The sequence below is a fragment of the Prosopis cineraria genome, unplaced genomic scaffold (assembly GCF_029017545.1).
Source record: "Prosopis cineraria cultivar Desert tree isolate PC_DT_omini unplaced genomic scaffold, ASM2901754v1 PC1, whole genome shotgun sequence".
Taxonomy (NCBI): domain Eukaryota; kingdom Viridiplantae; phylum Streptophyta; class Magnoliopsida; order Fabales; family Fabaceae; genus Prosopis; species Prosopis cineraria.
The window spans coordinates 6832912-6854133 of record NW_026555332.1 but is presented as its reverse complement, the minus strand read 5'-3'; the positions used below and the strand labels follow the sequence as shown (position 1 = coordinate 6854133).

General features: G+C 30.4%; 2 pseudogenes; both read right to left on the bottom strand.

Annotated features, from left to right (window-relative positions):
• Nucleotides 1-517: 517 nt before the first annotated feature.
• Nucleotides 518-4287, bottom strand: LOC129304551 (glucan endo-1,3-beta-glucosidase-like; annotated as a pseudogene).
• An 11642-nt stretch (nt 4288-15929) lies between these two features.
• On the bottom strand, nt 15930-19927 carry LOC129312421 (uncharacterized; annotated as a pseudogene).
• Nucleotides 19928-21222: the final 1295 nt, after the last annotated feature.

Below are 21222 nucleotides of genomic sequence, written 5' to 3'. Positions count from 1 at the left end.
AAAGCAGGCCCAAAAGTCATTTGGTATTGTGTCAGACATATCTTATCTCACTTTTTATCAGTGCTTATAGAACAAGTCAGATGAATTTTGAAGCTAATTCATTCAAATGTCTGCATGGATAGCCAAGTTGATGTGCAAGTCTCAACAAAAAGGTAAGACCCATGCTTTTGGGTTGTTTTTCATTTTTTGTATCCTCTCAATTGACAACAAAGCTGCCACCAATATCATGCATCACTCATATATCTTACATGCACGCACGCAACAGTGTATATATATATATATATATATAAAGAAAAAATTGCATTCTAAATCAAAATCAAGTTAACTTAGCGAGTTAAGTTGATAAACTATTGAATCAATATTTTAACTGACTCAATAAAATATTTTATTAATGACTGATTTAATTATAATTCAATTACAGTTTTGGTTATCGATTAATCTTTGTACTATTGTTTTTTTCAATAACTTGATCAAATCAACTTGTTTACAGAATTACAGTCCCTATAATGTAATATTCCAAAGAAAATGGAATCTTTTGATTCATATTAGATCATATCCATATTTACAACATGACATACTTACAAAAGCGGTCATGAAATTCACCGGGAAATAAATCTCACAGCTGCACTAATTAAGTTCTTTTTATTCCTTTCCCTTCATTCCCATCAAGAATATTCAGTTTATTTCTTCTCTTATCTTCAAGAGATGCATTCACATCTTACAATTACCATAGCCTGTAAACAATAACAAGAACACATACGCAACATCATAAGTAGTCACAATCAAGAATAAGAACACGAAATAACTGTCCAATTATCTTGGCAACTAAATTCTAAAATTTCTCGCTGTTTTTTTTTTTTGGGAAAACGGTACTATCTTTATTTCTATTTATAAATTATGTTATATAATTTTTTTATGTTCCTATTTATAATCATTTTATAATATATGAATCAATTATTATTATTTTATATAATTATCTAATTGATTTATATTCAAGCATTATTGAATCTAATTGAAAGTAAATCTTCCAATTATTATTGTTTTCAAATAGAGCCTTTGGCATGGATTTTGTTTAGTTTTGTCAGAGAGAGAGATTATGAAGAGATGGTCAAGAATTTGCATGTGATTAAGGGCACGCTTCTTTAAGTTTTTTCCCCCATAAAAATGATTATTTTTTCAAAAACATCTATTTTGAGAAATTCTATGATGTTTATTTAATTTTTTAAATAATTAAAATATGAAAAAATTTAATTATTTTGAGAAGTTATTTTGAATAGTTTTTAAAGATAATTTGCTACAGTTAATGGGAAGGATTGTCATAAAAATACACGAGGATACATGAAAATATTATAAAATTTTAAAATAAATAAATAAAAAATTATTTTTATAAATAGATATTGAAAAAGATATCATAAAATATAAAAAAATAAAAATAATTAAATAATAATAACTTTTAGTTATTGTAACTAAACATTAGATAATATCTATCTTTATAAAATATCTAAACTATTTAAAATTACTTATTTTTTAATATTAAAAAATGGGACTTATGAAGAGATTGTATACTTTTAAAACAATAACCTAATTTTAATTAAGTTTTTATTTATATAAGTTAATTAAATATGACTTATGATTAAAAGTGAGAGAGTATACAGTAAACTTACTTGGATTGACGGTGGTAAGTTGAGCAGAATTAGAAAAGTCACAGTTGAATTGGGCCGGGCCTTTGGCCTTATAGTAGGCATTCATGGCATAGGTAGCATGGCCTAGAACAGTGTTGGGCTCAAAGCAGGCCCCTCCTGGTTGAATGGGCCCACAGTCCAGGCCTTGACTACACACATAATCAATGTTTGCTTGAAGTGCTTCATTAGCTACGTTTGGTTTTGGGACGCACCATTGGCCTCCTCCTCTTCCTTTATGATGACCCCTTCCTTTTCTGGGAACTGGGGCTACTGGCGTTGCTGGGGCTGCCTGTCAATGAATATGAATAAATTATTATTTTAAAAATACATTAAAGTAATTCAAGTCAACTCGAATAAAATTTGAACCTATAAAATAAAATTTAATTTCAATTTTTTATCTTAAAATTACTTATTTTAAAATATACTTTTTAAGATACCTGAAAAATATTAAAAACTCAATTTTTTAAGAAAAATTCTGGATTTTAAAGTTTAAAAAACAATATTAAAATACATTTTCAAGATTATTTTACAGTATTTTGCAGATTAAAAATGATAAAAATATAACAATATATATTTTTAATTTTTTAATAAAATATGTCTAACAATATACTCAAATATATATAATCTCTTAGTACAAACTATACTTTGTCATAAATATTATGTATAACAATATCCTCTTCCTTTGAGCTTATCCAGATTTGGCCAGGATTACCAATTATACACTAAAAATAAATTATGAACTTGATTTATATACACACATATGTATGTGTATATATATTTCGGGCGCGTATCTATTATTAATAAAAGTTTAGATATTATATTTTTGTAAATTTTCTATTTGTGACTTATGAATAGTGGAATTTGACATGAATTTATATTTTATATATAACAAAAAATTATGAGAAGCTTGTACTTTTCCGTGAGCCATGTACTGAAAAATTATTTCCTCTTGTTCTTTTCATAAGGCCTTGTTAACCATTTTTCAAAATTATCAATTTGATTGGCATAGTTTATTGGGGGTAGAATGATGAAGGATGAAAAAGTCATAAACTAAGCTTAGAGTACAAAGAAACAAAGGCATTTTTTTTAAAATAAATCATAAATGTTTAATTAAATTTTGTAAATGATCTTGTATTAAGGACTAATAGATAGGCTTAAAAAAACCACAAATAAAAAAAAAATACCTGTCCATTACCCAAGATTCCACAGTCATAGACCGGTGTCAAATCCGGTTGAAATAAACCCCAATTTCTCTCAGCAGTTGCGCCGGGTTTTTGGTCCTCATTAAACAATGCAAAAATATAAGTGTCGAACCGCCGGTTCGGCATCAACGGTGTTCCCTTGTTTGATGCAATATGCCTTACAAGTTGGCTATTATAAGATGCAGCATTGTCCACACTACAAACTGATGGGTTGTCGCAATTAGACGGCCAGCCTGTCTCACCCACGGCCATGTCCACGTCAGCATAACCAACGGCCATCATGGCAGAGTGAACGGCATCAAGGAGCGCGTCAAATTGATTTTTGTAATGGCGGCGCGTGAAGGGGTCATATAAGGAAGGGTTGGGCTTGAAGATAGCAAAGTTGACGTTATTAGGATCTAAGTTGAAGAAAGGATAAGGATTGACCATGAAAGGTGTTTTGGTTTGCCTCAAGAAATCTAACATTGGCTTTAAAATGGGTTCTGAGTATGCCGCCCTGAATCTTCCTGTACTTGGTGGTGTAATTGTTTCCATGATGATCAATGAGTGGGCTGTGGTAACCTAAACATAAATGATCACAATGATTTTAGATTAACCTCTTTGAGAACAAATTTCTAAATTAAATATTAGCTGGATAAAAATATAACAAACATCAAGAAAATTAAATGCAAGGAATAAAAGGATAAAATATTTTGCTGGAATGACCAAACCTCCTTTAAAGATACATTGTAGATATGTAACTTACAAACAAGCTTTAAGAATTTGCAAGTTATTTTTTTAATTATAAAATGAACTTGATAATTCAACAGTGTTCATGGTATTGAAGCCACAGTTAAATAGGATTCATTGCACTATTCACTTACTTGAATATCATGGATTCCCTCAACTTGAAGGGCATCATAAAGGGACTTCATGGCAGGTACAAGGTTTGTAACATGCTTTGATCTCCCCAATGAAGCACTTCACTACCCACAAGAACATACTTGATTTTCGTTGCTGGGTGAAAAGGTTTAATTTTGTTGACAACCCATTGGCGTGCAAAATTCACATCAGCTAGTGATACAATATCACTGTTAGGAGCTGTGACGGCTACGGTGATACCAGTATTGGCAAAAGCTTGTATGTAATCTGGATTCACATCAAACAACTTAATAGAATCAATTGTGGTCTTCATATTGAGGAAGTTTGCGACGGTTGTTGGTGGCGGGAGGTTGTCTCCGAGGGTGCCATAGTTGACGCCGATGGCATTCGTGGTGGTGATTAGGTAGATGAAAAGGAAAGAGGTAAGAACAAGGCTATCAATGGTCATTTTTTGGCCTTGTTATTTTCTGCTTAGTGTTGTTTAAGCTAAAGGTCAAAAGTCAAAACCATTAATGTAAGTGATAATCAGATCTATTGTTCAATGTTAGAAGAAATTAAGACGGAGAAATATTGCCTCCAGCAAGACAAGAAGCGTTCAAATAGCTCTACAATGTCTATTATTTGATGGCTTGGTAGTGATGTGAGCTAAATTGTTGGGTTGGAGTAATTAAGGGACGACAAAAACTTTCTATAATTTGCAATTCATCTCGAGGGATAAGATAAGCCTTAAATTTTTCCCTCTCCAATTTTAGACTGATTTTGACTACTGAATGATAAGTAGGCTTTTTTTGACCAATGAATGATAGGCAGGCCATTACAATTGAAAACTGAAATGGAATTTTTTTTTTTTAATCTGCTCACAATTTCTGTTGGCCCAACATCAGGCCCGGCCCATTTCTCTGTGGCCCGCTCAAGGCACAGAACTTTTCATGAATATATTAACTTTAAAAAAAACGTCCTTAAACATCCCGTTGCGTTTGTCTCATATTTCTCCAATAAACTTTCCGTTTGCGATTCTCTTACAAATATTTCATGTAAGAACCAAATGCAGTAAGATTCTCATTAATTAAACCGAACACATTTTGGTTAAAGAAAGAAACATTTTTTTTTTATTGTGGACATGTATCTACTTATTAAAGACAATTTTGTTTGAGATAAGATCAGGTATTAAATGTGAATATCTTTCTTAACGAGGATTCAAACTAATTTCATGAACTATCATTTGGACTCATACAACTCTAACTTTTTTTTAAAAAAATTCACAATTAAACATGTTTAACATTTCAAAGTTGTTCGGAAAAACATATTTCAAAACTTTAAAAAAATTCTAATCCGATGCTGTTGACATGAAATCTATGACAATTTATAAGCATACAATATACATTTTTCAAATAATACAAACCTCTTTGAAAGAAAAATAAGTTTCCTTTTCTGATAAATCTAAAAATTACACTTATACTTTTAATTTTCATCTCTTTCAAAATAAAAAAAAATGGAAGGAGAAAGAAATTGAATCTAATTGCTTCCTTCCATTTTTATTTTTAGTTTTTAAAAAAAGGTTGATATTTTAATTTTTTTTTTGTTGGCAGTCAATTGACAAGAATTTCTGTAAGTGCATTTTGAATTTAAAGACATGTTTCGATTTTAGTGTGCTTTTAAATTTCAATTCACCAAAACTTTTGTTAATAAAACAAAGGATGGGATTGTTTTTTGGGCAATTATATTGGAAATAATGTCATGGACTACACAGAATCCAAATCATTTATATATGTTTTACATTCATGAACACACAAGACCAGTTTATGGGAAAAAAAATAATGCTGAAGATTAAATAAAGTGAGTATTTAATTTGCTAGATATTATACAATCCTTTATAAATCTTTAGAAAATATATTTCATTACATTGAATCAACTCAGATTGAAGACAAGATGTTGAAACATCATCGTCCTCTGAGTTACAAGCATTTGCTGGTGCAAGATTCAGAGACAGAGTCTGATAATGATATTTACAATTATCGTATGGCTCAACTACGAATCAAATATCGAAAGCACAGAAGCTGTAGTAAATCTAAGAAGAAAGAGAAAGGAATGTTGAAATTTGGAGAAGATGAACGAGGCATAGAACCTGGAAGACCGAATGTTGATCCAGGTTTGAATTTATTCTCGAGAAATAATTCTGTAATTATTTTTCATCTTTATTAATTTTGTGTGTGTGTTTTTTATTTAATTTTTTTATACATTATTAAATATTTCAATCTTAGTGATTAGTATAATTTGATTTCATTTATGTTTGATAAGAGGATCAAATCTTTTCGTTTCGAGAAAGAGCTATGTTTTGAAAAGAGTCTATGCGATGAATTGAGCTTTTTTTTTTTTTTTGGGTGTACATATGATATATGGAGTTTTTCGATGGTTAAGTATGTAACTTAACTGGTAAGAGGATGTGATAGTTTAATCATAGATTTTGAATTCAAGTTTTAGATATGCAGCTACATTTATTTATTAGAAGAGCTTGCCGATCTTATGTCTATCTTAACTCAATTCAAATTAGTGATGAATATTATCTAAGGTTTAACCAAAATATATAACAACTTTATGATCTTTCAATTATAAATTAAATATGACAAGTATCTGGTAAATTGAGAAACCTCATATTGATTTACAGAAACTATGTGCTTCTTATACTATTATTGGATATTCATACATTTATTTTAAACATAACGAAATTGTTTGCAGTATTTCACTTTATTTTATTTTTAATATGTAATAATTTTGATGAGATGAATATAAGGATTCATTCATAACATGTTTTCAATTACGAATACTATATAAAATCATTTATATATTAAAAATTTTAAAATGTATGGCTTGCAATTGCAAAATGTGTCCTATATATGACAGGCTTGGGCAATGAGCACTAATTTGAACCATCTAGATTTGATAAAATTTTATTTTTAATAAGTTATTATTTTAATAAGTACAAACTTTAAAATTAAGTTAATCTTATAACTATTATTCTGAAAAAAAATAAAAAAATTATAGGTTAAAATTTTAAATTCAAACCATTAAATTTCATAACAATCAAGAGATGGATGATGATGGAAGGACCTCTTAATTCTCACAAAGTGACAAACCAAGTTTGAATTTTCTTTAAAAGAAATGCTCAAATTTAGTGTTTGATTATATCTCAAATGAGATTATTGTAATAGAAAGATACATGTGCATAATGGGAGAAAAAAGATCTCATGAAGCATTTTACAATTAGCTTACTTTTCTCAATATTTGTTTCCCAAAGAATGTCTTAAGGAGTATTGGCTCAAATTTTGGGCTTGACCTCACCAATTTATTTTCAAATCTGTTGAATTTTCTTTTTCTCTAATTGGCCTGTGAATTTTGGTCCCACTCTTATCATAGAATAAATGAAATAGGTGTATTGTAAAAAAAAAAATTATAAAAGTTACTCGATATTTTATGTTTTAAATCAAACAAAATTTCTTAAAATAAATGTTCTATATTATAAATTGGATGGAGTATATATAAGACCAGAGAGACTATACCTTTGTCTAACAGAGAACTTCTCAACAATATTGCTATGATACCAACTTTGTCATATACTCCTCTATCTGTGTGATGATGATGCAAAAGGTATATTGTGATGATATAACAATAATTTAACTACATTCCCTTGGTTCCTGTGAGGTAATTAGAAGCAACTTATATACTAAACCAGAAAACTTCAACAATTTCATTATGATATCAACTTTGTCATCTACTCCTATGCTTGTGTATATATAATTTAGCTACTTTTTCTTAGTTTTAGTAGGGCAGTTGAAACGGGCTTATATACACAGCATAGGAAAACTTCAACAATTTCAACATGTCAGCTTTGTTTTTTTTTTTTGGGCTGACATATCAACTTTGTCATATGCCTCTCTATGTATGCATGCATTGTGATTTGTGATGATGCAGAAGGTATATTGGAGGTGGCAAAGGAATACCAGAAGAGGATGAAGAAAACTCCAATCCCGAGAGCTCGTCTTTCAAATGCAATGGCAGTGAACTGGCAAGGATTGGCAAAAACTCTGGAAAACTCGTACGGACAGCCACTTCACTATCTGACTCACATGCTCTGCAAGCAATGGGACAAGTCCAGATTTGGAGCTGAAGATGATGAGAAGCCATTGGACAGCATTCTGAGTGCAGAGAAAGCAGAATCCATCTTGTGGGAAGTTGAAGCAGTTCATAGACTCTCCTCTTCTCATGTTCATCTCTCAACTCTTTGGCTCACTGATCCTCACTTTGAAGCTTTTGTTGATCAAGTTATTCTTCCTCCTCCTCCTCCTCCTTCTTGAATGCGGATTATTGATGATTATTGTTCATGTCATGTGAATGTCTCTTTGAAGTTATGACTTTCATTTGAGATGATTAATCAAAGATTTGACTTGTTATAATCTGTTAAGTGGTATTGTTGTTATCACAATAATAGCTCTAGATTGTTATCATGTTTTGGCTAAACTAAAAATAGCAAGTATTCAAATCTTCTGGAAGAAAACAAATAGGATCATGTTGTAAGATTAGGATGATGACTTTTGCTTTTCTAGAGCGACGAGTGGTCTAGCTTCTCCACCCCCTCCTCCTCTTTAATAGGAGAAATGATGTCATCCTGCGTGGCATCTCAATTGGCATCCAAGTTGGCATCTTAGGTGCCATTTGAAATGACATCCTATATAGTAAACAAATCTTACATGGCAATATATTTGGCAATCAAGTCCTTGGTGTCATATCATGTTACCGGTTAGTTAATTCAAAGGCCAATGTCATGCCATTTAAGTGCAGGAGAGTCCAAAAAATGACATCTATGAGGCTACAATATGTATTGAGAGTCCAAATCACTATATTAAAATCTTAATAAATAAATATATGCTTGAAAGAGAAATATTCACATTTAATACAATAGCAGTGGCAGAGTCAAGACTCAGGTTCACGAGGGTAGTGGTAAAGTCAAGATACTTGACACAAGAATTTTTTTTGTAGTCTCTTCCAAATACACTCTTCTCTTTTTTTATTATTCTTTTTTTTTTAAATTCAACCTTACAAGTATAGCAAGCTAGCAAAAAAGATATTTAACAAGTTTACTTTTGAGTTTTGAATCTTCATTTTTTATTGTTTTTTTTTCACTAGTCTCTAACTAGCATTTGGGATGAGGATGATGTGGCTATAGTTTGGTCAAATTAGATTTTTTTAAAGAATTAATAATAATATTGGTATTTAAATATAATAAAATTATATATTAATATTCGTTGGACTTTGAGTTGAAAAAAATTAAATGTTAGATTTAGGCTATAAAAAATAAACTTGAAATGAATTTAAAGTTTAAAATATTAAAATAAGAAAGTGCAAAGTAGGGGTATTTAGCTTGTACCTATCCCAATTGGCTCAGTATCATCCCGACCATATCGAGATGGGTCTCATCTCAGCCCAAAATAATTAGGATGGGACAAGAAAGGAGTTCGGAATGGGACAGGATATGAGATTACCATCGAAACGTCCTGTCCGATCTCGAATATTATATATATTATTTTTTATTTTAAAAAACATTCATTAAATATATTAATTATATTAATATAGTTTATACTTATATTAATTATAATTTCAATAGTTTCAATTCTTATATAAAAATATAATTTTTATATTGATAATTCTAATGAGATAGAGTAAACAGTGTGATATATTTCTTTATAATATATTACTTATATTAATATAATTTATTCTTATATCTATTTATTTAATAATTTTTATTTATATCATATTTCTTGTTTTATTTTTAAAAGAGTTATTAGTTTAGCACATCTCAACTAAAGTAAAAGAACAATGATTTGATATTGTACTTGGCTTGCTTGTTGTTGCTGCTCTTATAGCCTAGAGATCACTTGTAATTGTTATCATAATGCATAGTTATGATTAATGCAATTCAATAATTGACTTTAAATTGTTGTGATTTATGTACTTGTATTGTTTTGATTTTAAACTTAATAATTATATAATTTAAAATTTTAATAAATATTATTATCTAGATCTTTTTTCAATATTGTTCGATTTATCAGGACGACGAGATGTCTTAGTCCGTCTCAATTTCTAATAGGATAGAATGACTTTTAAGACAAGATTGAACATGAGACAAAAATTTAATTTCAGTCTTTTTTTTAGGACGGGATCGTCTCGTCCCATAAACACCCCTGGTGCAAAATATAAGAAAAATAAGGTACAAACTATAAAATATCAAAACTCATACTTTATGCATGTTATTTTTTGTCAAGTTAAAGGGGTGCTTGTACCCACTTTTTTTTTTTGAGTAAAAGGGAATTCATTAAGAAAACTGTACAAAAACAAAGGCAAAAGCCAATTACATCAAAAGCTTAAAAGTGGGAAAAACTCTTAAGAGTTTGATCTATCAAAGTCTTAACGTGTATAATGAATGAGTCAACATAGTAACGATTAGCAGTAAAGATTCTATGGTTTTGAACCTCCCATAATTTTCAACACATGATTGAAATTCTCACTTTCCAAGAGATGTCCAACTTTTTACTTTGAAGTGAACGAACAAGCCAGGATTCAAAGGTAGTTTTGCAAAACTCAACTTACATATCCATCGGTGCATGTACTCACTTTTAATTACAAATAGCACCGTCCATGTCTGATAATATTTCAAACATGTTTATCTCTAATAGAAGGATAAGATGGGTAACAAAATACACACACACACTTGAAGAAGGCAAATTGGGTCATAATCTCGCTAATTTATAATATTATTAACATATTTTTTATTTTGTAGTTTTTAAGTTAGCTTTAAATTTTAGTATGAGAAGGAGGCTTTGTAATAGAATAAATTGTTTATATTTTTAGTATATGCAAGAGACAAAAATTGTAAAATATAACAGGTTTTTATTAAGATATATATATGAGATTAATAACCATTTTTTTTATATTTTAAATAGGTATAAGGTAACACATTTTAAAATAATTTGTGTAGGAATAAAATACATTTTTATTCATATTTTTAAAGTGCATGGAGCAATAAATTCTAAAATAAAATAAGTTATTTATTGAACGAAACAAATTCTAAAACAAAACATGTGTTTTGATTTTTAATTTTCATAAATAAAAAATAACAAGTTGTTATTAAAATAACTTCCAACACACGGACACGTAGGTACTATATCATGAAACAAAATATGCTATTTAAAATTTTTAATATACTCATTTAAAAAATTATAAAATAGAATAAGTTATCATCTTGATTTTAATTTACACATTATTTTTTAAATTTTAATATTATCCTAAACAACAAATTATTCTTTTTTATTTTTAACATGTATCAGTAATAAATTTTAAACCAATTTTTGTGAGAATAAAACAAGCTGTAGAAAGTAGTAAGATGCAAATGCCTATGTTAATGTGAAGAAATTGGTACTAGAGCTTCCTGGATATGTTTCATTCCTTGTTTGAAGCATTCTTGTTTAGATTTTTAACATGTACACGGTTATAATTTTTAAACTAAAATGTTATTTATTCAATAGGAAATAAACAAGTTCGTTACGTGTAATATTAATTATATTTTTATTTTAAATTATAAGACAACCTTTAAGAAATTTTATTATTTCAAAATTTAAGATAATTTAAAAAAATAAAATTTCATTAATAACACTTTCTTAATATTATCATTCAAGTAGAGAAAATATTAAAATAATCTTTATTGTATTTTATTGATATACATAACAGATGGGTACTTTATCTTTGAATTCATTTTTAAGTTATAACATCAATTCAAAAGATATGTAGATCAAGGGGGGATAAAAACTGGTCAAATAAAAGTGAAGACAAAACTATTAAAAACCATTTCATTGAATATTTCGAATAAGGGATAAAGTATTTTTTTTCCTATACTTTCTTTTGAAGAAAATTAGATATTTTATACTAATGAGCAAGATATTTTTTCTCTTAAATTATTTTTCATAAGAGCAAAAAATTTTCTCCATTAGTGATCCATTAATTCTGTCATTTTTTTACTAATGTGACATGTCTTTTGATGATAAATTGTCCCTAATTTATTTTAGGAGAGTTGAGCACCTTAAAATTTTGTTAAAAAATTTAATAAATATCATTAAAATATTTAATATTTATTAAGAAAATAGTCTCTCAAAAATTAATATTGATTAAGTCTCATAAATTTTTCAGGTCACTCTTTATAATATTTTTGATTAACTAACAGTTAAATTAACGTATTTAGAATTGAAATATAACTTGTTTGTAATTGACATTTTCATATAATGTAATATATTTTTAATTTTAAAATTAAGAAAAGTTACAAATTTAACAAGATAATATTAATTTTATCAACTTATTCAAAGGTTCATTCCCTCATTTTTAATACAAAATTATAAAATATTAAAATATTAAATTTTGATAGTATAATATTTTAAAGAAAGACTGTTAGTTGATAAAAAAAATTACAGAGAATGACCTAAAATATTTAAAGTACTTAATTATTATTACTTTTCTTATAATGTCATTTTTATAATTTACTTAAAAATATTATTATTGTAATAACCCCATAATAATAATAATAATAATAATAATAATAATAATACGGTGGGGTATTATTTTGTAACATTCTCAATAAGCTTTGGTCTGAGTCTATAATGTTCCCCATTATCCTTTTTTGTCTGTTAAGAACTGTAGAAACAGAGCGAGCAACCAGAGAGAGAGAGAGAGAGAGAGAGAGAGAGAGAGAGAGAGTCTTCACCCAACCTCCGTCCCTTCTCCATTCTTCCTTCTTCATAGCTTATTCCCGCCGAATACTGCTTCGCCTATGTTCTTCCTTTTCTTTCTCCTTCGTTCATCGATGAAGTTGTAGGTAGGTTGCTGATCATTCACCGCCACTGTGAGTTTCGACTTTCGAGAGAACTCAAGACTTCTTCCTCCTTCTTGTTTCTTTCCATGCATGGACGTCGAGTAACGAAGCTATTGTTACTAGAAGTCTGAATTTGAATTCCTTCACTCCCTTGCACACATGGTCCACTTCATCTTCTTCCTTTCTCTGTTTCAAGTGTTGCTGATGAATTGAGTTGATTTCTTCATCTTTTTTCTCTGTGCTGTCGGCATGTGTGTGCTATGTGGTTGCTGCACATTGATGGAGGTTGAATTTTAAATTCTTTCCTTTTTGGAACAGTACTGTGCGTGTAGGTAAAGATTGCTGCTTAATTAATTTTTAATTTAAGGCTTGGTTCCTGGTTATTGTATGTGGAGATCATATCACACACGCATTCACTCACTCCCTAACTAACTAACTAACTATTGACATTAATTCTTGGCGAATGACGATTTAAGAAGTATGATTTAGATTATGTTATAATAATATAATTAGTTTGGCTAAGAATAAAATAGAGAATTTAGAGACATAAATGAGGAAGCATGGAAAATTGATTCGATTTTTTTTTTGAAAGATTTATTAAAATTTTATTATATTTAATAAGGACTCTAGAAAAAGAGAAGTTTGACCGAAGTTGTAAAAATAAAATTTTAAGAACTTGGTGATATATCAGGTAAGTAAATAATGTTCTCCAATTTAAAAAAAAGTAAAGATGTTTCTCTTACTTTATTTATTTATTTATTAATCTATTTTAATTGTTATAAATAGATCTTTTTATTGAACCTTATGATTAAACTGATTTACGGTACCTAATTAGCTTATTTATTATTCGAGTTTAATTATGTAAGTATTCTTATGGTATTATGTTTCTTAAAAATATTATACATGCATGAGCTGGATCAATGATGGATGAAAAAAAAGTTATTTGTACTTTACAAGTTAAATGAAAATTTCAAATTTTAAGGATTTCTGGACTCTATACATGACAGAAATGTTTTTTGGGATTGAATATAAATGTTAGTTGTTAATAATAATTTTGTTAGCCCTCAGCATGTCATGACATACTTAGCTAGCATGGTATATTGGAGATGTTAGCCCCATGTGTTGGCTAACACACGTGGAAAGGGGGGAATGTAATTTCATGAATATAGTCCACATCTGTTATTCGTGAGCTTTATACTTGCATGCTTTTCATAGCGCTTCTAGCTATACTGGATGTTACTTACTCTCGTGAATTGTGTGTTTATACTTGTTGTTCGCTCTATTTAAGTCCTAACAAAAAATAAGTTTTCTAAGTTATAGTTTTGTTCTAAAAATTGTATTTTTATAATTCATTTTATATGAAAGATATATTCCTAATTTATTAGTTATGATTCTTTATTTTTCTCTTTTTTTATTTATGTTACTTAATTATTAAAGATAAATTATGCAGTTATTTTCCAATACCATTGACAAATAAATTAGTTACTTATTTCTTGTTTCATATGTTCATGATTATCTTGTTTATTTATTATATTGTTTGAGGGGATTATTTATTGAAAATTTTTTGTTATTCAGTTAGTAAAAGTGGACCTACTCTTTCGTATACCTTGTAGGACTCCTTGAGATAAAAAGTATTTTGTTGCTTCGTTTATATTGTGAATTAATGTAAATATTTAAGTATTTTGGTTTTGTTTTATATTCTCTCCATGAATCATAAGTAGGATTCTTAATTAAATTATTTTGGGTTTGTGCATATATATATATATATATATATTGTATTGAAGTGAAACTACGAATGCTACTTAGATATTTTTTTGGCAGGTCATGAAGATTTTGAGTAGTCCAACTTATAGAAAAAACTTTGTCAAAATTTCTACAACAAGCTTGAATATTTTAATACTAGTAGTTGTTTAATACAAATGATAATTATATGATGGATTGGGTAATTAATATGTTAGACATTATATAAACTTGAGCTTATAAAATATGAGTTTTTTTGCATTTCAATCAGTCACACTCTAGAAGTTTAAGGCGTGACAGTTATTATTATTTATAAATCTTCCCACAATTTATAAGTTATTTATAAATTTTTAAGAAATTAATTCAAACTATTAATATTAAATTTAAAATAATTTATAAATTTTGATAACATTTTTAAATAACAATATTTAAAATTAAATAATAAAACTAATCCGGTCAAGCTTTGACCGAATTAGTCAAGTCAGCATTCATAAGAGCACTTTGAGAAGGATACAAAAAGCGTACAAAGCAGTGTTTAATAGTCAAAGAAATGTTCATTTAAAAAAAAAAAAACCAACAAGAATGGTCAAAGAAATAAAGGAGTTCCATCAATGATCCACTTTTCTATTTATTTTTTTATTGAAATTTATAAGTTTGACTGCGTCAAACAAATACATATGAGGAAAATTTACAAAGAGATGGTCATGAATTTCATAATAAGTCAGCTATGAATGTAAAGAAAAATTCAGAGAAAAGAACTTAAAATGATTCAAACAATTATGCAGCTCTTCTAAGTATGGTGATGTCATGAACTAAACAGTATTTGAAAACCTGTTGTATATAATATTTAAGCATCTAATACACACACACAATATGAAGGGCGTTTATAAAAAATAATATTTTAAAAAATTACACAAGTTTCTGTTAAATATTTCTAAATTTATAGGGACATCTACTCTATTTTTAAAACTTATAAAGATTTCTACTAAAATTAAGAAATAAGTTACAGGGACCTAACAAATGATTAGCTAAAATAGAAAACTTTGATTTAATTAAAAAATTCAGAAGTCTATATGCATTTTAAAAACAAAAAAGCAGAATGTCCGTATAATTTTAATATAATCCAGGAATATTTGTAATTTTAAAAATATAGAGAAGGTCGACATAATTTTTACAAAACTTCAAAGAGAAGTCTTTGTAATGTGGTATAAATAATATTAAATCTTAAAATTGATCAAGTGATCAACTTAGAGGCATGAAGAAAAACTCCAATTTCTAGTAGAGGTTGAGTGTAATAAAAAGAATTAATCTTTCACAATATAGGAAATGCAGGTTTGAATCTCGACCAAATAAGATTGCCTCCAATAAAAAATCACTTATGTGCAATAAAAAAGACATCAGTTAAAAAGGAGTGAAGCAGTACCTTGACTGGTTTTTGAAATCAAAGCTAGAATTCTACAATGATAGACACAAACCATTAAATAAAAGCAGCTCAACAAATTAGGGCTCTGATTCTGCAGTACGAGGAAAAAATCAGCAAAAGTAGCAGTAGCTCCATCTTATAAGGAAATCCTATTTCCAGCATGATGCCAGAATAAATAATACAAAATAATATCATAAGAAAACTTAGAAGACTACACATAAATTATCAATAGAAATAGATTGCTTGTGACTCTGTTAATCATAGTGTAAATGGAAATACATGAAGATAACATATAGTACAAAAATTTCCTTGAACCACAAAATACAAGGCAAGGAATATTCAATCGGACAATAGCAGTATTACAAACTCTAGGAAAGCACAATGCAGATGCACCTGGGACACGGCATTTTGGTTCAGCTGCGGTCCAGAAACCCAGCACCACAGCCGGCCTTTACGGGGGCACCAAACTAAAACAATCAAGGACTCGACAAGTGTGATGCATAGAACCAAAAAAATTATCGCCATAGCATGGCTTATTGCTGCTTAAGAAGCCTATATAAACCTGTTGTTTGTGAATCACCCTTATTTCGTTTCCGAGGAAAAAAACGTGGGGAAAAGAAGAAAATGCCGCAAAATGTTCAATTTCTCTCTCAGTTGAAGGCCAAAATCTGTACATCTCAAAGATGCCAAAACTTGGAGTGCCTCCATTTTTCAGGCTTCATCATCCTCCAGTTATTTTCATTGTTTCTGGGTTTCAACATTCGCTCTGATTCCATTTCGGACTGAAGAGAAGACTGCAGCTTCTTCAAAAGCACGTAGCACTGCTTGTGGCTAAAGGCATTATTGTCATTTCTTGTGCTATCGCCTTCTAAATGTATGTATCTTTGGTAAGGTGATTCCCACTTAGCTTGCAAATATGCTAATGATCTCCAAGGTGGAAGAGGCATAGAATTCTGCTTCAATGAAGATCTAGCAGCATCCACCATTATTCCAAGAAATGTTTCAGTCTGGAGAAGGAACCCACATAAACAACCGGAAGTGAATTTAATATCCTTTCATATGAATAAACAGCTCTAGCTATTTCAAAGTGGCTCCGGAAGTCGATATCAATAATCAAACGCTCAGAGGTTCCAGATCTATCATCTACCACATCAATGTATTCATTGTCACCTGCATAACAGTTGAAAAGAGAGAACATCAGCTGGAAACATAAGCGAGAGAATGTCAAATGCATATTTGGAGCACCCTAATATTCATTATTTTAATGGTAAAAAGCAATTGATGGAGGATGTCCAGTAGACCGGGCAAAATTAAAATCGTGATCAGCAAGATATCATAAACAACGTTAGATCACATACCTCCAGGAACCTTGCCACTGGCCTGCCATTTGGATGCACAAACACCGGCATCATAGCCAGAAAGCCTTAGTAGCTTCACTAGATAGAACCTGATGCAGCTGGCATAACATGGACTAGAATTGATAGATCGAAGGTTGGTCTCGTTCATTGACAATATGAGAGAATGAACCACCGACAGCAATTCACTCTCATACTGAGCTGCTGACAGCTTACAGATCTGTGCCATGAGACATAACAGATAATCAGTGATGCTCTGAAAAGGCTTTTCCTTCTCTGGTTCCTATTTCTGGTCTTCCTAAGAACCTAACATGGGTTCATAACGGGGAACAGAAATGCAATTATAAAACCCACCAATCATATATCTACACTCAAAAACTATAGGAGGGTGACGAAGAAGAATAGAAGGGCATCCACATGTGTTTTAAACCCAAGTAGTTTTGAACAAACTAAATAGAACAACCACACATAGGTAAGCCTCAAAAATCATGCATTTGAAACACTAGGTACTTGATGTCACATGTTTATGCTCAAACTAAATCCCGAAAGGAAATATTGTCAAGGAATTCAAGAATGTATTGGAACTTGAAACAATGGACAATGAGAGTTAACACATAAGAAACCATTACTTCAAAAATCAAAAGATCCTGAACCCCAGAATCTACAGAAGCTAAGACAACAACTAGGAATTTTGATACATGTAAACAGAGACTGAAACAAACAATCGTCATCCCACTATCCACTATAACAGACAGACAGACATATGATAATGAATACCCAGATGTCAGATGCAACATCTTCAACCAGCCAGATTTTATAAATTTTTATTGATCCTCAGCCATTATTCAAGATATGTATGAGGAGGTAAAAACTAGTATAAGAACGTCTAGTGGTCAAACAAAGGACTTTTTTATAAAGATTGGACTATATCAGGGATCATCTTTGAGTCTTTATTTGTTTAACTTGGTCCTAAATATTTTGACGGAACATATTGAAGGGGAAATTCTCAAGTATGCTCTTCGCGAATGATATAGTTTTTATAGCAGAAACAAGAGAAGAGATTAATTGTAAATTGGGTTATGGAAGAGGACATTGGAGTCAAAAAGGTTTCTGTTGAGTAAGAGTAAGACGGAATATTTATATTGTAAATTTGGTAGAGACTAGTCGACAGTAATTTAAAAAAAATTGAGAGATCAAAATGATGGCGAGTTTAGATATTTGCGAGCCATTATTCAAAATGATGGCGAAATCAGTGAGAATATTTCACATAGAATTCAAGTTAGGTGGTTTAATTGGAGAAAAGCTAAAGGAGTTATTTGCAACTGTAAGGTGCCTAATAAGCTTAAAGAAAAATTTATTGTACTGCTATCAGACCGGCTATGTTATATGGTAGTGAATGCTGGGTTCTAACGGGACAATAAGAGCAAAAAGTTGGAGTGGCAGAGATGAGACTGATGATGGATGTGCGGACATATACGTAAAGATAAAATTTGAAATGAGCACATATGCGAAAAAGTGAGGGTAGCACCTATTGAGGAAAAAATGGTAGAAAATCGTTTGAGATGGTTTGTGCATGTATAAAAAAGACTGCGGGAGGCACCAATGAGAAGAGTGGAACATATAACTTTAAACCCTGTTAAAGGGGTAGGAAAGGCCTAAGAGAACATACTTGGAAGTTGTTGAACGCGATATCTTAATTAATAATATTTCTAAAAGCTTGATAATGATAGAGCACAATGACGTCTTGCAATCCATATAGCCCACCCCACCTATTGGAATAAGGCTTGTTGTTGTTTTTGTTGTTGTATTGATCCTCAGCCTATAGTTACATGACACTCTCCTCCTCTGTTCCACTGATTTTCAGAAGTTATCAGAGAGCAACATAGGGCAACATAGGCAGCCTTAGTACCCTACAACTTTTTACAACTGGACAAGAGAATATAGTAGAGAAGAAATTTTTAAACTCTGACAATTTCTGCATTGAAAAGGTTTGAAGCATGATTTATCACTTTTAACCCCTTCTTATGTGTGCTGAGGGAGAAATGCCTATTGAAATGTCCGTTTATATGTGCTACATGATGTTTAACTCTACATAGAAAAGCATAGCAATGCGCTACAATGAAACTCAAGATATATTAAATATCTTCTATGCACAACAAAACCCTTATAAAACTATGACAACCTAGTACAGCAAAGAAAACAGATTGTGCATGGAAATTAGGAACTAGATTCTTAAAATGAACCAACATTATGCAGCATTAGGAAAGCCTACTAGGCAGGTAACATCCTTTAAAGCATACCGAGTGAAGTTTGAAACATATAATGTGGAAAAATGGAGCAGCAGTCAAAAATCTCTTCAGGTTATCAAATATTCTATGTTCAATTCCTGCAATCACTACTCTCTATAGATAGGCAATATATTCAACTTATGATAGTAAGCAACATAGAAGAATGCATAAATAAACCAAAGGGCAGCCACTAGCAAACTAAGCATGGAAAAAGCCAAACATCCAACGATATAGGTGATACATAATTCAGCTATACATAAAGCCATAATAATATATACTTTAGATTACAACAGGAAATCAGAAATGAGAACTTTCACATTCAGCTAAATAAATAACTTAGATCAGATCACCATACGCAAAATAAATATACCAGTAAAATGAGAACTTTCACAACAATAGAATGTTGCATCATCCAGACAAAGTCTACATAGCTAAATAACTTAGATCAGATCTCGCTCCAAATTATGCTATTATAGAAGGTCAGACAATATACCAAATTTAAGGAAATAATTGCAAGATGAAAAAAAGTACATACATGCAATGCACCTAACACCAATAGCGACGACTTTATTTTAATATATTAAGCATATACAATATATAATGATCTACATACTTTGTCTTCCAAGGTGACCTCACCAACTAATTGATCTTTGGTTAAGACTGCCAATAGCAATTCCTATAAGCACATACATACTCTCTCTGTTAAAAAATATAAGGTATTTTTTAAGGAATTGGAAGTTAAAAAATGTAAAAATTTTTAATTTTTAATGTGTAATCATTGCTTTTTTCAGAAGTGTCCTCATTGATAATAACTTTATATTCATAGGATGTTTAATAAGAGTAAATATGAAAAGATAAGATTGATTGGAAAGAAGATATATTTTATTGGGTGGATTCGGTTAAAAATGACTTATATTTTTTAATAGAGGGAGTATATATTTAAATCAAAAGCAAAGATGAAAATATTTCTTCTGCTACAGCAAGAACAACACTAACGAATTTTCCTCTTAAAGTTAATGATGGATTTTACCTGAATTTTTCTGCAAGTTGAGCGAAATCAGAGAGGCAGAATCGCTGTCACTGCTACACCAAGACTCGGCGCCACTACTACCATTCTCCAAGAAATCACTCACCATCAACGCCAAATCGTGTTCGCTCTCATGGCTGAACCCTCCTCCGATCTGACTCATCCCACCAACGCCAAAACGACCCCATAAATTCGCGGCGGCTACAACCCTGCAATCCATCCCTCCGCGCTAATGGAGTCGTTTCACTCCACCAACCACAATCAAACGACACCGCCAAACAACAATCACGACAAGAAAATTCACACCCAAAGGCACGCAACAAAAGCCGCCCTCATACTGGTACAACACAATCGACCCGGAAATTCTTCGTCGTCTAGAATTGCCTTCCTCAATTCAAAACCCAATTAATCCAAAATAATCGAATCCGCTTCAAATTAAGCTAAATTCAAACCAAAAAAAAAAATCCTTCTAGTTTACAACAACCTTTAATTGTGTGTATTAGGGGGAAAAAACTTAAAACTCTGAATTCCGTTTATTTATTTTCCTTCGCCCGATTCAACAACAAAAATTGTTAGAACTTATTAACCATGATGGCCTTTCAATCCAAAGGAAACAACAGAGAAGGGAGAGGAAGAAGAAGAACGGAATCGGAAGAAAACGCTTCTCCTGCAGACTCCAAAAAGAAGGAAGGAAGGCGAATTAGCTGGAGACCGAGGCCAAATAAATAAAAAG